The sequence below is a fragment of the Lolium perenne genome, chromosome 4, assembly GCF_019359855.2.
Source record: "Lolium perenne isolate Kyuss_39 chromosome 4, Kyuss_2.0, whole genome shotgun sequence".
In the NCBI taxonomy this organism is placed as follows: domain Eukaryota; kingdom Viridiplantae; phylum Streptophyta; class Magnoliopsida; order Poales; family Poaceae; genus Lolium; species Lolium perenne.
The window spans coordinates 18309518-18324949 of record NC_067247.2 but is presented as its reverse complement, the minus strand read 5'-3'; the positions used below and the strand labels follow the sequence as shown (position 1 = coordinate 18324949).

At 46.4% G+C, this 15432-nt stretch overlaps 1 pseudogene; it reads left to right on the top strand.

The window, feature by feature from the left end:
- The first annotated feature begins 1411 nt into the window (after nucleotides 1-1411).
- Nucleotides 1412-15003, top strand: LOC139838852 (ras-related protein RABA2a-like; annotated as a pseudogene).
- Nucleotides 15004-15432: the final 429 nt, after the last annotated feature.

The window sequence follows — 15432 nt, the reverse complement described above, 5'->3', positions numbered from 1 at the left end:
TACTCTTAATTATGTTATGCATATTCTTTGACATGCATATGTATGCACCATTTTTATGATGTTGGCTCTACTATGTCCACACATCGCTACTTTTTACGTTATTTGGTATTTTGGAGGTATTTAAACGTATTTTTCTATGGGCACCGTTTTTGTAGCAAATTGGTTCACCACTTGCCAGAAGCTAGCATCGCCGCTTCAAGGGATCCGGGATGATGCTACGAGGCCGATGTGTCACCGACAATGATGTTGTGAGGTTGTTGTGTTGCTGATGATGTTGCAAGGCTGCCATGGATGATGTTACAATTTAAGAAATTGTGCAAATTTTGATGTTGTGTACGTGCATTAACATTCTAACAAACTCATGTGAGTTTGTTGTAAAAGCATAAACTAGATGTTACAATGCTTTTTAGGAGTTGGCTACAAGTTTATTTTTTGATGTTGCATAGGTGATTTAAAAATGTAACAAAGTTGCACTATCTTTGTTTAGAAAGCACACACGAGATGTTGTAAGGTTTTTTTGGGGGTTTTCTACAAGTTGAAGTTTTCCTCAAAAATTTTGATGTTGCATACCTACTTTTAAAATGTAACAAATTGGTATAAATTTTATTGTGAAAGCACACACAAGAATTTTGTTGTAGAAATTGTTAGTCTAGTTGTCAATTTAGAAATTGTTAGTGTAATTGTCAATTTAGTTGTAATATGGTGATATTTAGGAAGTTGTAAGACTTGTATACACGGGCCTTTTGGCCCTGTTCTGGAGGGCTTTTTATCCCGGTTTTGCAACGGGGACTACGAAACGGGAATAAAGCCTCACTCTTTAGTCCTGGTTGTGTTACAAACCGGAACTAAAGACCTTCCACGTAGGCTGCGGGCGCACGCCGGGACGGAGGACCTTTAGTCCCGGTTTGTAACACCAACCGAGACTAAAGGTCTCCACGTGTATTTTTTATTCAATTTTTTCACTTCCTTTTTTCTATTTTTTCAGAATTTTTAGTATTTGAGTTATTTGACCAGTTTAGTCTCTAAGTACACTTAATATGTAGTTAAATTACTTACTCATGGAGTCATGGTCAACCTTCTCGCTTGGTCACCCATCATCCCACTACTACGACACTACCACGTTTAACTTCTGAGTTCCTTCCGTCTCACTTGCAAGTGATTTGCGCACACGTTATTGATATTAGTATCATGTCAATCATATTAACATGTTGGTCACGATGTCACACTTCTTTATTGTTTGAATTCCAAATAATTCTTTTAATAAACAAAATTAATAAAGTAAATAATAATCTTGAATAAATAAATAACAATAATTTTTTAATTTTTGAAACCTTTTTTGCAAAACCTAAAACCTAAATTTTTTCATATTTCCCTTTGGCAGTTTGTGAATATAAAAATTGGCTAACCGGGGCAAGAGCGGTACCGGGCAATCATGAGTGCCTACTACCGGGGCGTTGTGGGCGCACCGCTGGTCTACAACGTCACCAAGGCCACCACCTTCGGGAACGTAAAGCGGTGGCTGAAGGAGCTTCGTGACCATGCCGTCGCCAACATTGTCATCATGCCCATCGGCAACAAGACCGACCTCAAGCACCTCCGCTCGGTGGCCGCGTCGAACGCGGCGGGCTTCGCAGAGAGAGAAGACCTAGTTTTCATTGAAACCTCCGCGCTCGAGGTGACTAATGTTGACAAGGCTTTCTAGACCGTGTTGGCTGAGATATACCGGATCGTTAGCAAGAAGGCGCTTTCTTCTTCGGAGGATTCTGGAGCAGGTGTCGTCGGAGAGGGGCAGTCCATCCAGGTGTCGGCCGGAGACCCCAACGGCGGAGTTTCGTCGAGATGCTGCTCGTTCTAGCGGTTGGTCGCCGGTGTCGCCATGTAGATCGTCTTGGTGGGATCCTTTGAAGTGAATGTTGTTGACGAAATGTGATGTCCTACAACAAAAATAAATTCAGAAGTTTTGTTAGCACGGTTTCTTGGTTTCAGAGTTGGGCTCTGAATGTTATACTTGTGTTATATGCCTAGGTGCTGTAGTTACTATTGTACTCAAGTACAAGAAATATATGAACTGACAATGACTCCATGTGAGGCTATAAAGTCTCCAGAAATTTGCTGAACTTTGAGGGTTTAGTGCTCATGAGAAAATTATTACGGCTGCAAGGTTCCATCTCCGATCTAGCCAGCAGACTCCTGATGAAAACATCCACGGTGTCGATGAAGGGAGCGCTAGGAAATTGCACACTTATTTGTACTTTGTGGAGTTTTGCACATCAATTGGCAGGGTCATTAAACTATATTTTATCCCAACCCCCCTATATTCAATGGTATATGAGCATGATACTGGTCTGCATCTTAGAGTAGAGTTTTAAAATTATGTCTCTCTTTTGCAATCATGTTGTATTTATCTTTTTTTCTTGATTGTTTTATTGTGCCCCTATCCAGTGGCGGACCCAAGATTTTTATTAAACCTGTAAACTCAGTCAAATTTTCTTCAAATTAGGCTGAGCTGCCGGCTGGAAGCCTGGACACATGTCTGGGCTTAGGAACGGTTGGGTCCGGCTTTGCCCCTATCCAACTATTTCCTATAATGGAATTCCATTGTAGTTTCCTGACATATATATTATGCCAATTATCTGTGGATTTTTGAATTCTCCTCCTAAATATGTAGTTCTCAGAGTGTATGCATAATTGTATATAATTTATTTAGTTATTTATGTGGTGACCAGATTGGGTGCTGCCTGAAATAAAACAACTCGCCTCCACATTCAGAAAGCTAAGGAAGCTCTCTGCGACACATCTTTGTTGAATTAAATCTTGTATGGACTATAGTCTTTCTTGAGGCGGCCCCTTCTCTTGAAATATTGCATATTAAGGTAAATTTTGATCTTGTCTCAAAAACATTTGGCAGATGGAGTGTGTGTTTCATTTCAGAATATTGTTGTGTGAGACTTTCCTTACTATTTTAAACACGGAGTTCACCACCATCGGTTACTAATTGCTCATCAAAATGCAGGTTGAGGAACATGCATGTGTGGTAGATCTACGGAAGAACATCTACCATAAAAAAAAGTAGTCGTTGGGAGCTCGATTCCTGCAGCTTCAAGAACTTGTTATTGAAAGAGCTCCAAATCGTCGGCTTTAGGCCGGCCCTGAGAGCAGCATCTGACATTCATAAGAGCAATGCTGGAGCAATCTCCCAATCTTCGGGCGGTAGTGTTCTGAAAAAAGATAAGAAATGCGAGCAATGTGATGCCATCGCCCTTAGAGCATGCCCAATGCACTGCCCTAGAGCTACTGCCTCACACTTTTAACTAGGTTCGGGTGGTTCAAAGTAGGTTCGGATGAGGAGGCAGACTCCTCTTCAAGAAGTGGGATCTTAAGCTTAAAAAGCATGCTTTTTGGAGAGAGAAAGAGATACATAGTGTCATATTTGTGGGATCCCTTGTCTCTTTTTTCTGACTAAAGTTGTAGTTTTCATTGGAGAGATAAAATTGACCATGTTGCTTCTGACAACTTTTTTACATGAAGCAGCTAGTTGTGTATGCCACCATTGCTCTTGCCCTTAGTAAGTCACCATGTGCATTGCATCGGCCTACATTTCCTAAGGACATGGATGAGCAAGACACGATAGTAAGGCAAGTCACACATGGCACATTCTTCTCCGGCCAGATAACTTTTGGGGATTAAGGTCTAGGTGTTTATATAGGTGATCACGATTATTTTCGATCATGGTTTTTTGGGGATAGCGAGAAAAAGAAATACCGGCTTACCAAATGGAGTGTTGTCTGCTGACTAAAGGACCAAGGTAGGCTTGGTGTTCATGACCTTGAGGTTAAAAGCGCAGCCTTACTAGGGAAATGGTTGGCAAGTCTGCTAACCTAGGATGGGGTATGGCAGACCATACTTAGGAGAAAATATGTTGGCTCAAAAGCGATTTGTTAGATTCTTTGGAAACCTGGTGATTTCTACTTTTGGGCTGGCTTAATAGCGACTAAGAGACACTTTTTTCCCTTTGCCTCTCTCTCTATTAAAAGATGGAATACCACACTTCGTGAACAATATCCATCTTTATATAATATTGTGGGTCATAAGGTTGATACCTTACAAAAGTGATGGAATTTAACCCACCTATTGTGCCGTCAAGAATAGATCTTGCCAGGCTTCGTCGGACAGCATGGAATGTATTGCTATATCAACTAGCTTTTGTCCAACTGTCACATGGCCAGATGAGTTTTATTGGAACTTAGGCGAATGAAAATTTGACTGTAGATTCGTTGTATAAAGCGTTGATTTAGCCTTTACAATCAGTAATTAGTTTTAAGAAGTTATGGACAATGAAGATATCGCTGAAGACAAAAGTTTTCGCTAGGTACCTTCATCGTGGGTTTATCCTCCTTGCAATACGCAGTTGGCGGGAAGTAAAAAAAGTGTGTTTTTTCATCATGATGATAAAATTAACCACTTATTCTTCTCAATGCCACTTTGCAAGGTCTACATGGTCAATCAACCAAATAGGTTCTACATCACCACGAAGCGTTGCCAATATTTTGCCAATTGGCATAATGGGGTGGATCATAGGTTTAAGCTACTTATTAGGGTGTGAGCTCTTGCCGTTATTTGATCGCTTTAACTATGTAGAAATGATAAAATGTTTAATGATAAAAAACTCTTCGCTTATGCAGGTTATCAACCGGTGCAGTACTTTGGTCCGTTCATGGTCGTCTCTTTAGCGTGTGAAGAACCGTGACCTGTTTACGGAGGTGTCTACACGGTAGGAAGACACGGCAAGGAAGTTTATTACCCAACATGGGTGGCAACATAATCTCAGAATTGGTCCGTGGCCACCTTAGGGGTCGATACTGTTGACGTGTACAAGTAGATTGCCTAGCCCTTTTCATCAGTTCGGACTTTTGGTTTAAGTGGCTAGTGCATGAAGCTTAACATGGTATCAGAGCCCCAGGTCTCGAGTTCAAATCCTGGCTTTCTCAATTTATTCTAAATTCCCCCGCAGCCTCTTGCCGTGTGGCGTGTGGTCCCGGCGCTGCCTCTTTGCCTCTCTACACGTGTTGACTTGTCTTCTCCTCTCCCCGTTACACGTGAGAGGGGGTGTTGATGTGTACAAGTAGATTGCCTACCCTTTCCATCAATTCGGACTTTTGGTTCAAGTGGCTAGTGCATGAAGCTTAACAGATACAACATCATGATGTCCTATGTATCGAGACTTTATTTTTATTTTTCTTGGTTCTGTGGTTGGTGTGCGGATGTGTGCATCTTAGTTATGCATAGGCCGGGTGTAATACTCAATACTTTTAATTAATAAAGTGTCTTTTATGGAAAATAGGTGATCATGCATAAACATAAAAGACTAACAAATGGATAAATGATCCTTCTGAAATCTCACATGGTTAGTCAGTGTTAATTAGTTGTCGTTTTCTAAAAACGTACAAACCTACATTTGTCGATTCTCGGACAATCCCGGAAGCTCGAGGTATTGTCTTGACGACTTGACCATCCCATCTCACTCTCAAATGGTCAATCAGATCGATGCCTAAGTACTAGCTGTAATATATGTATAATTCTCTTTTTGATTACTGTTGGCATGGTTTGGTATCTAAGTATCTAACCACCTAAATTTCTTTGCGTTTTCAAGATATTTTTGTTGGCGATATGGTTGGAAGTACGATAGCAATTGTATTATTGTTATCGTACTCGGAACCATATCAATTGCTGGTTGGGAGTAAGATAGCAATTGTATTTTTGTTGGTGATATATATGGTTGGGAGTAGAGTACACGATAGCAGTAATGCAATAACCAATGTCCTTGGATAATTTTTGTTGGTGATATGGTTGCAATATGGAGCAAGATAGCTTAATCCCGGGCAGTCGATGAACACTGGTTATTGCTTATTCAAGGATGAACGAAATACAGATTGCAACCACAACGTCTAACAAGGAAGTTACACTCACGGGTCAATCCGGCTGGCGTTGCCGTCGATCGAGTAGAAATAGGATCGGTCTGGCCTCTCTTTCTCTTTATAGCCAAAAAAACAAGAGAAACCTCCCTAGCTAGACTTGATATGGAGGAGGAGCCTTCTTGTGCGTTCCTGCTGCTAAGCAACCATGTGGATAATTTCAACGTCATCGACCACAACCCCATGGCTTATCGGATCGTGGAGTGCTCCAGCAAGGCGGCCTACGGCTGCGGGCCCAACGGCGACGCCATTGTGCGGGGCCTCACACTATTTGTGCGCGTCGGCAGCGGCGACGACGACCAGTACATCACCCCCGAGCTGCTTCTCCGCGCGACCGACGAGGTCTTCCGCCGCGTCGGGTCGGAGCTCGACGTCGAGAAGGCGAAGCGCTGCGGGAGCCACACCCGCCTCAGCAGCTGCATCTACGGCGTGGACGGGGACGTGATGGTCCTCTGCATCTCTTTCATCCCCACCTTCATGGCCGACGAGGTGTCGTACTATCTCGTCTACGACTCCGCCGCCGCGTCGCTCTCCCTGCTCCCCCGCCTGCCTCCCTGCTGCCGGCCCGTATGCACCGAGTTCCCTCTCAAGATCAAGGTAGGGGAGGAGGACAAGAAGCTGTACTCCCTGGTGCTCATGGCCGAGAGGTCGACCTCCCCTTCGGCCAATAAGTACACGGACCCTGTTCTCTGTCTCTGGTCGCCGCCGCGGTCCACTGACGATGACGACGCCAGACGGGACTACAGCAGACGCGCGTGGGAACTGAAGGCCCGCGCGCGCGTCGTCAGCGCCATGGCCAACCCCTTCGAAGCGCACGCGGTGTTCTCGTGCAACGGCCATGCTGTGTGGGGCGACCTCGCGCAAGGCATCGTGTACTGCGACCTCGGCGATCTGACCGACGACACGACGGAGCCGGTGGTTTTCAAGGTCGCCATGCTGCCCGAGGAGTGCAGGACCAGGTACGACAAGTACGACATCGACCAGGACGCTATGCCGGTGTTCCGGACCATGAGCCGCGTCGGGGACTCCATCTGGTTCGTCCTCATCGAACCGTCGTTCGATTGCCCCGGCGACACAAAGGTGAAGCTGTGGGCTCTGGACCTCCCGTCGGAGGAGTGGAGCCTGCGCAGGGAGTTCAGCATGCAGAGCGTGTTCGAGCTGGAGGTGTTCATGGCGTGGGGGTTGCCTGAGACCGCGCCGGAGTTCCCGTTCTTGAGGCGGCGGCACAAGGATGTCGAGAATGGCGCCGCCCTCTACGTGTTCCTGCGTGAGCCCTACATGGGCGGCTACCCGTACGCTCACCTCGTGTGCATTGACTTGAGCGGCAGCTCTGAGGTGGTGCCTCTCATGTCGAGCAGGCGCCTGGTGTTCCCGTTGATGCAACGCCCTATTGTCCTGGATCCGGATTTCTTCGATCGGCCCAATATGGCAGTTTCTTGAGGGACTGCTACTACGTTTGTATTGGCCAACAATATCGTTTCTAAGAGCATCTCTAGCCGCGTCCCACAAACAGCACTCGATCGAGCGTTTGGGGCACGTGCCTTGTTTGGAGAACATCCCTCCCAGCCGAGTCCCCCCAAACGCCGCTCTCAAACTTAATTTTAATATTAAATTTTTTTTTTGTTTTTTTGCATTTTTATTTTAAAATAAAGAATGAATATTCCACAAACTAATAAATAATTGGAAACATGGTTTTACACAAACTAAGACATAGTTTGGAATATGATTTTCACAAACTAATACATAATTAAAATATTGCAAAATTAGGAAACCTAACTAGTGTTGGCATCGCAGATTTCGATTGTTTGCTGCCAAGAAAGAACACTCTCAGTCACCCAAACTGGAAAATCCAGCTGGTAATGATAGCCATGTTGGTCCTTTCGAGGAAGAACATCCAGAAATCTCCCTTACCATTTTCGCTACGAAGAAAGAACACTTTGCGCGTTCAATCGTCCTCCTCATCGGCGACGTCGTGGTAGTGCCGGCGGCCGGACGTGTCATCGAATACCTTGATGCTCTTATCCGTATCGCCTAGGTAGGAGAATGTGAGCACTCAGCCGCCTTGGATGTTGTGGTAGCGCGCGAACTTCTCCCAGCCTGTGTGGATGTACATCTTGCCGCGCCCGTAGAAGAGCACGTCCACCGGCCACCGGCAGCAGTCGCAGCCAGCCTCCCGCAGATGCAGCGTGGCCGGCTCGTTGACGGCGACGAACTTGTCCGGCAGCCTCTGGATGCCGAGTGGGTCCCCATTGAGGACGACAACGAACTCGAACAACACTTGGTACTCTTCCTACAGGTACAACGATGAAGACGACGACCGTGTAGCTTTGCCGCGGCCACGACCACGGCCACGGCCGCGACCTCAGCCTCGGCCTCTACCAGCCATGGCGTCGACTCTTGAGACGGTGAAGACTAGGGTTGGGGAGAGAGGCGCTAGGGTTTGTGTGTGAGGAATGACGAAAAGCGCCCCTTTTTTATAGGCCGGAGGGAGGCGGGGGAGTGGTGGCGCTCATTAACGCCAGCACGGAGAGCTATGCGCGACGAGACGCTTCGATGCGCCTCTGCGGGAACTGCACCGTTGTTGCGCGCCAATAACTTCCGTCAAGAGGTAGGCGACGGTTAGGTTAAACTTGAATGTGCCGCTGACGCGTCGGGCCCGCCACTTCCCGCCTCGCTTTTCGTTGTGTCCGGCATGCCTGGAGCGTCCCATATGGAGCGGGGACGGTCTCGAAGCGCCGGACGGAAGGATGATTTAGGGCGCGTGGCTGGGAATGAAATTTTGTCCGACGGCCCATATGTCTTTGGGGGCCGCCTTTGGGAACGCGGCTGGAGATGCTCTAAGTAGAGTACTTGTTATAAACTTGTCACTGTTGTCTCTAATCGCCTAATTAACGCATGGTAGCTAGCACTAGCCCTTAATGTTTTTTGCTGCCTAATCACTTGTCTCTTTTCATCTCAAAAGTTACGATGTTTTGGTTTCGAGTGGAGATCGATTATATACATGTCCCCTTTCTATTTTGTTAGTACACGCAACCAATCTCGAGGGACATTTAAATTTGTATAGGATTTCTCCTTTAATTAGGTCTAACTCCTTTAGGTTGCCACTGATAAGCCACAGTTTTCACTTCGTACAATTGATCCGGAGCGAATTAGATCCATTTTATGATAGACACATCACTTAAGATACGGCGCGATTGGAGTAGAAATCCAGCATGCATCCATTTTTACAGAAAATAGCAATATGTTTTCTTCGTTCTGAAATAGTCTATATTTTAGCTTTAAAATTTTCTGAAATACTCTACGTTCTAGCTTTTAGTCAACAACAACACTGAAAACGAAATTGTTTTGCTCTCTTTATCGTTGCTATTTCTAATGTTGCTTGCATTGGTTGTTTACATATCTAAATATAGTACTAATAAATACAAAATTAGTTTGTATCATTTTTCATTAGAATGTAGACTAAATCAGAATGGAGGGAGTATGTGCTATTAAATTAATATATTATTAAACTATTTTTTTGAAAATGTGCGTTTTATTACTTGATCAAGCAATTACACTCGCCCTCTGCATAACCAGGATGCACACAGTCGTTCGGGGGTCACAAATAGTTTCAAAGAAAAAAAAACGATATAGGCGAATTACATATCAATCATGAGAAATTGTAGAACGACTAAGATGATGCTGGAGACCCAATCCGTAGATTATGCTGCCACCCATGTAGGGAAAAAGTATCCCTCGCCATATCCTCCAACCGTGTACAGACCTTCGTAAATAGGTCTCGATTCTCCACTCTCTATAGCGCATACCACGAACGGAGAATAGGGTGCATCTGTATATAACCTGCAAAAGGGAATAATTCTTATCATTAAAAACTTTGTCATTTCTGCAAAGCCATAGCGACCATATAACGGCAAGAGCTCCCACCCTAATCGGCGTTCTAAACCTGTGATCAATACCATGAAGCCAATTCCCAAAAATATTGGTTACACTGGTCGGATGATACAGATCCGAAGCTACTTGGATGCGTGACCATATAGATCTGGCAAAGGGGCACTCGAAGAACAAGTGTACTCGAAGAACAAGTGTTTAACTATCTCATGGTGATGAAAGAATACACACTAGTACTCCCAAGCTTATTTCGTTTCGGAAGATTATCTTTGGTTAGGATTGCCCCTCGATGTAAATACCATCTAATTTTTTTAATTTTAGCGGTATTTTCATCTTCCAAATCTTCTTGTTCTTATCAACTGAAATGTCAGGTTGGATAATTGCATTGTATAACGAACTTACTGCGAACTTCCCATTGGATTGTGAGTTCCAACGAAATTCATCCGGCCCTTGGGATAACTGAATGGATTCCAAACGAAAAAGTAAGGCATTCCACGCATTAAGCCTTTGTCCATATAAATCTCGTCTAAATGTTACAGACGGTGGTAGGTCACCGTTAGTAGAGCAATGGTATCACTTTTGCGACGAACAATGCTATATAACGCCGGATATTGTTCAGAGAGAGGTCTATTCTCTAACCAAGAGTCCTCCCAGAACCGTATCTACGATCCATCCTTAATGGAAAAAGTACCATATTTGAAGAGAAATTTCTTCGTTTTAGGCCGACCCAAAAGTTCGAGTCCCCTGATTTCTAAATGATTTCGGACAACGCTTTCTCGCCAATGTACTTTCTCTTAAGAAGGGTGATACGTCTCAAACGTATCTATATTTCTTATGTTCCATGCTAGTTTTATGACAATACTCACATGTTTTATATACACTTTACATCATTCTGATGCATTTTCCGGGACTAACCTATTAACAAGATGCCGAGATGCCAGTTCCTGTTTTCTGCTGTTTTTGGTTTCAGAAATCCTACACAGGAAATATTCTCGGAATTGGACAAAACAAAAGCCGAACCTTCTATTTTACCGAGACGGACCCAGAACATCGAAGGAGAGTCGGAGGCGGCCAGCAGGGGGCCCACACCACAGGGCGGCGCGGCCAGGCCCCCTGGCGCGCCAGCCTATGGGGGGCCACCCCCTGGCTCCTCCGAGGCCGCCCTTTCGCCTATATATGCTCCCAGATGCGAAAAACCTAAAAACCCGACGATATTCCACGAAGAGTTCCGTAGCCGCCGCCATCGCGAAGACAAGTTTCGGGGGACAGAATCTCTGTTCCGGCACGCCGCCGGGACGGGGAATTGCCCCGGAGTCATCTCCATCGACTCCATCGCCATCTTCATCGCCGTTGCTGTCTCCCATGATGAGGAGGGAGTATTTCTCCCCCGAGGCTAAGGGCTCTACCGGTAGCTATGTGGTTCATCTCTCTCTCCCATGTGATCTTTATGTGATCATGAGCTTTGTAATCTAGTTGAATATGTAGATGTTACTCTTGTCTATTATGCACTCTAGAGGTTACTTTAATATGAACCCCGGATTCACTCTCCACGGTGTGACGGTGACAGTGTGCGCATTGTGTGTGATTCCTTTATGAAGTTGTGGAGCTTGTTTACTCCGGCTTGAGCGTGCTTAATTTTGAGGGTTTAGTGCTCATGAGAAAAATATTACGGCTGCAGAGTTCCATCTCTGATCTAGAACTAAATACAGATTTCAAAGAAAATTATGCAAGGACATTAAGTAAATACAGATTGCAACCACAGCGTCCAACAAGGAAATTACACTCGCGCGTGTATCAATCCGGCTGGCGTTGCCGTCGAGTAGAAATAGGATCGGTCTGGCCTCTATTTCTCTTTATAGCCAGACCAGAAAAAGCAAGAGAAACCAACATCTGATCGATCGATCTGCCCTAGCTTAGCTAGATATGGCGGAGGAGGAGCCTTGTTGTGAGTTTCTGCTGCTAACTGACTTTGTGAGAAATTTCAGCGTCATCGACGACGGCGACCCCAGGGCTTATCAGATGGTGGAGTGCTCCAGCAAGGCGGCCTACGGCTGCGGGCCCAACGGCGACGCCATCGTGCGGGGTCTCACACTGTTCGTGCTCGTCGGTGGCGATGACGACGACCCGTACATGACCCCCGAGCTGCGTCTCCGCGCGACCGACGAGGTGTTCGACCGCGTCGAGTCGCAGTTCGACGTGGAGAAAATGAAGCGCTGCGGGAGCGAGACCCGCCTCAGCAGCCGCATCTACGCCGTGGACGGGGACGTCATAGTCCTCCGCATCTCTTTCACCCCCAGCTTCATGGCCGACGTGGTGTGGTACTACCTCGTCTACGACTCCGCCGCCGCGTCGCTCTCCCTGCTCCCCCGCCTGCCTCGCTGCTGCCGGCCCGTCTGCACCGAGTTCCCTCTCAGGGTCAAGGTCAAGGTCAAGGCAGGGGAGGAGGACAAGAAGCTGTACTCCCTGGTGCTCATGGCGGAGAGGTCGACCTCCCCTTCGGCCAAGTACACGGACCCCGTTCTCTGCCTCTGGTCGCCGCCACCGCCCCCGGACAACGACGCCAGACAGGACTACAGCAGACGTGCGTGGGAACTCAAGGCCCGTGTGCGCGTCAACGCCATGGCCGACACCTTCGAAGCGCACACGGTGTTCTCGTGCAACCGCCATGCTGTCTGGGGCGACCTCGCGCAAGGCATCTTGTACTGCGGCCTCGGCGACCTGACCGACGACGCGACGGAGCCGGTGGTTTTCAAGCACGCCATGCTGCCCGAGGAGTGCAGGATCAGGTACGACATCGGCGAGGACCCGATGCCCGTGTTCCGGACCATGAGCCGCGTCGGGGACGACTCCATCTGGTTCGTCCTCATCGAACCGTCGTTCGATCGCCCCGGCGATACGAAGGTGAAGGTGTGGACTCTAGACGACCTCCCATCGGAGGAGTGGAGCATGCGGAGGGAGTTCAGGATGCAAGGCTTGTTCGAGCTGGAGGCGTTCAGGGCGTGGGGGTTGCCGGAGACCGCGCCACCCGAGTTCCCGTTCTTGAGGCGGCGGCAGAAGGATGATGTCGAGAATGGCGCCGCCCTCTACATGTTCCTGCGTGAGCCCTACAGGAGCGGCTACCGGCCGTACGCTCACCTCGTGTGCATTGACTTGAGCGGCGGCGGCTCTGAGGTGGTGCGTCTCGTGTCGAGCAGGCGCCTGGTGTTCCCGTTGATGCAACGCCCTATTGTCCTGGATCCGGATTTCTTCGAAAGTGCACGCAACCAATTTCGAGGGACATTTGTATAGGATTTCTCCTTTGGGTGAGATCGTAGGACTAAACTCCTTTAGCTTGCCACTGATAAGCCATAGTTTTTACTTGGAACAATTGATCCGGAGCGAATTAGATCCATTTTATGATAGACACATCACTTAAGATACGGCGCGATTGAAGTAGAAATCCAGCGTGCATACATTTTTACAGAAAATAGCAATATACTTCCTCCGTTTTGAAATAGTCTATATTCTAGCTCCAAAATTTTCTAAAATACTCTACGTTCTACTACCTCCATCCGAAGGCTTAAGGCCTATATTTTTTCCGAAAGTCAAACTATGTTAAGTTTGACTAAGTTTTTATAAAAAATCATTAACATGTGAAATATAGAATTAATATTATTAGATAGATAATGAAATATATTTTCATGTACTATCTACAAAATATCATATTTGTTGATAGATTATTCTAAAATTTTGGTCAAATTTTACTTCTTTGTCTTTTCCAAAAAAATATAAGCCTTAATTAAGCCTTGGGATGGAGGTAGTAGCTTTTAGTCAATAACAACACTGAAAACGAAAGTGATTTTGCTCTCTTCATTGTTGTTTCTAATGTTGCTTGCATTGGTTGTTTACAAATCTAAGTATAGTAATAATAAATGCAGCACTAGTTTGTATCATTTTTCTCTAAATGTAGATTAAATCAGAATGGAGGGAGTATGTGCTATTAAATTAATATATTATTAAACTTTTTTTTTGAAAATGAGCGCTTTATTACTTGACCAAGCAATTACACCCGGCATCCGCATAACCAGGATGCGCACAGTCGTTCGGGGGTGACAATAGTTTCAAAGAAAAAAAAAACAACATAGGCGAATTACATATTAATGGTGGCCACTTTCGTGAAAATTTTGAAACTTACGTTGAGAAGATAGATCAGTTTGTACACTGAATCCCTTCTGCCTCCTTAATCTTAGGTAACAAGATAACCTCACCAAAATTTAGACGAAATAGCTCCAACTGTCCATCGTGTAAAACACTAAACATTTGCAACATATCCGTTTTATTGGTATCCCAAAAAATCTGGTAAAATACATCTAAATTTTAACATAGTTAAGACATCTTTTGATATAGATGGATAGAGTAATGTTTTGTCTAAATATGCGACAAGTACTTTAGGTCAAAGGAAGTACTTTTTTCTAGCTAGGAAGTTGATTAAATTTAATAAAATTTGAGTTAAAGACATATCTAAATTGCACTTATTTGTTGACGGGACGGAGGGAGTACTTTGAAGCTATGTTGAATTGTTAGTGATCGACAATATATTCAGTTTCCAAGATCAACCGTGCTGCAAACCAGGTTGCTCATAACCTGGCAAAACTGGGACGTAATGAGTCTTCTGAGTGTGTTCTTTTTGGTGCAGTTCCATCCGGTGTGGAGGACATGGCCAATAGTGAATGTAATGAAACAATTATGTCTTAAGTGTAAATCCAAGCTTAAAAAAAAAGACAATATATAAGGAGACAAGTAATAATCCGACATTGCCGAGGACACTTGAAGCTAGTCAAGGCTTAGGCTAGATAGATAACTGGTTGAGAGCTTCTTCGTCCTTGCGCCGCCGGTCGAAGAAATCAGGAGCCAAGAGCACGGGCTGCTGGTTGAACATCCACGGAGTGATGCCGAGGCGTCGGGGCCGGACGAGACGCGGCTCGCTGCTGTCGCGCACGTCGATGCTGATGAGGTGGCAGCCTGTTCCCTGAGGAACGGCCCGCGGCAGCAACAAGTAGATCACGCCGGCGTCCTGCTCCCTGAGGAACGGCGACCATGGCACCCTCCTCGGCAGCCCCGCCTCCACGAAGCCCTCCAGCGCCCATATGCTCAGCAGGCTTAGCTCCAGGTGCCTCTCCCACCGCCTCTCCGCGCCGTCGGACAGGTCCAGGCTCAGAACCACCACCGTGGTGTCGCCGGGGTGGTCGCAAGACTCGAGGACCACGAACCAGACGCTGTCCCCGACTCCGACTCCCATGGCTCGATGCTTGTACTCCAGCTCCTCGATCCTGTACTCCTCCGGCAGCGCGACGAAGGTGAACTCCACCGCGGAGGCGTCATGGCAGAGGATGTCGGCGCATTCACAGTAGAGGATGCCTCGGGTCAGGTCGGCCCAGAAAGCCTTGCCCTTGTAAGTGAACGCCTCCGCCTCCCAGCCGAACCTGTCTGGCATCACCGTGGCGTGCCTGCGCTGCCGTATCTGCCAGCAGGGGCCGACGCCACCGTTAACATGGGACGGTGACTGCGGCGTCCAAGAGCAGAGGACGGGCCG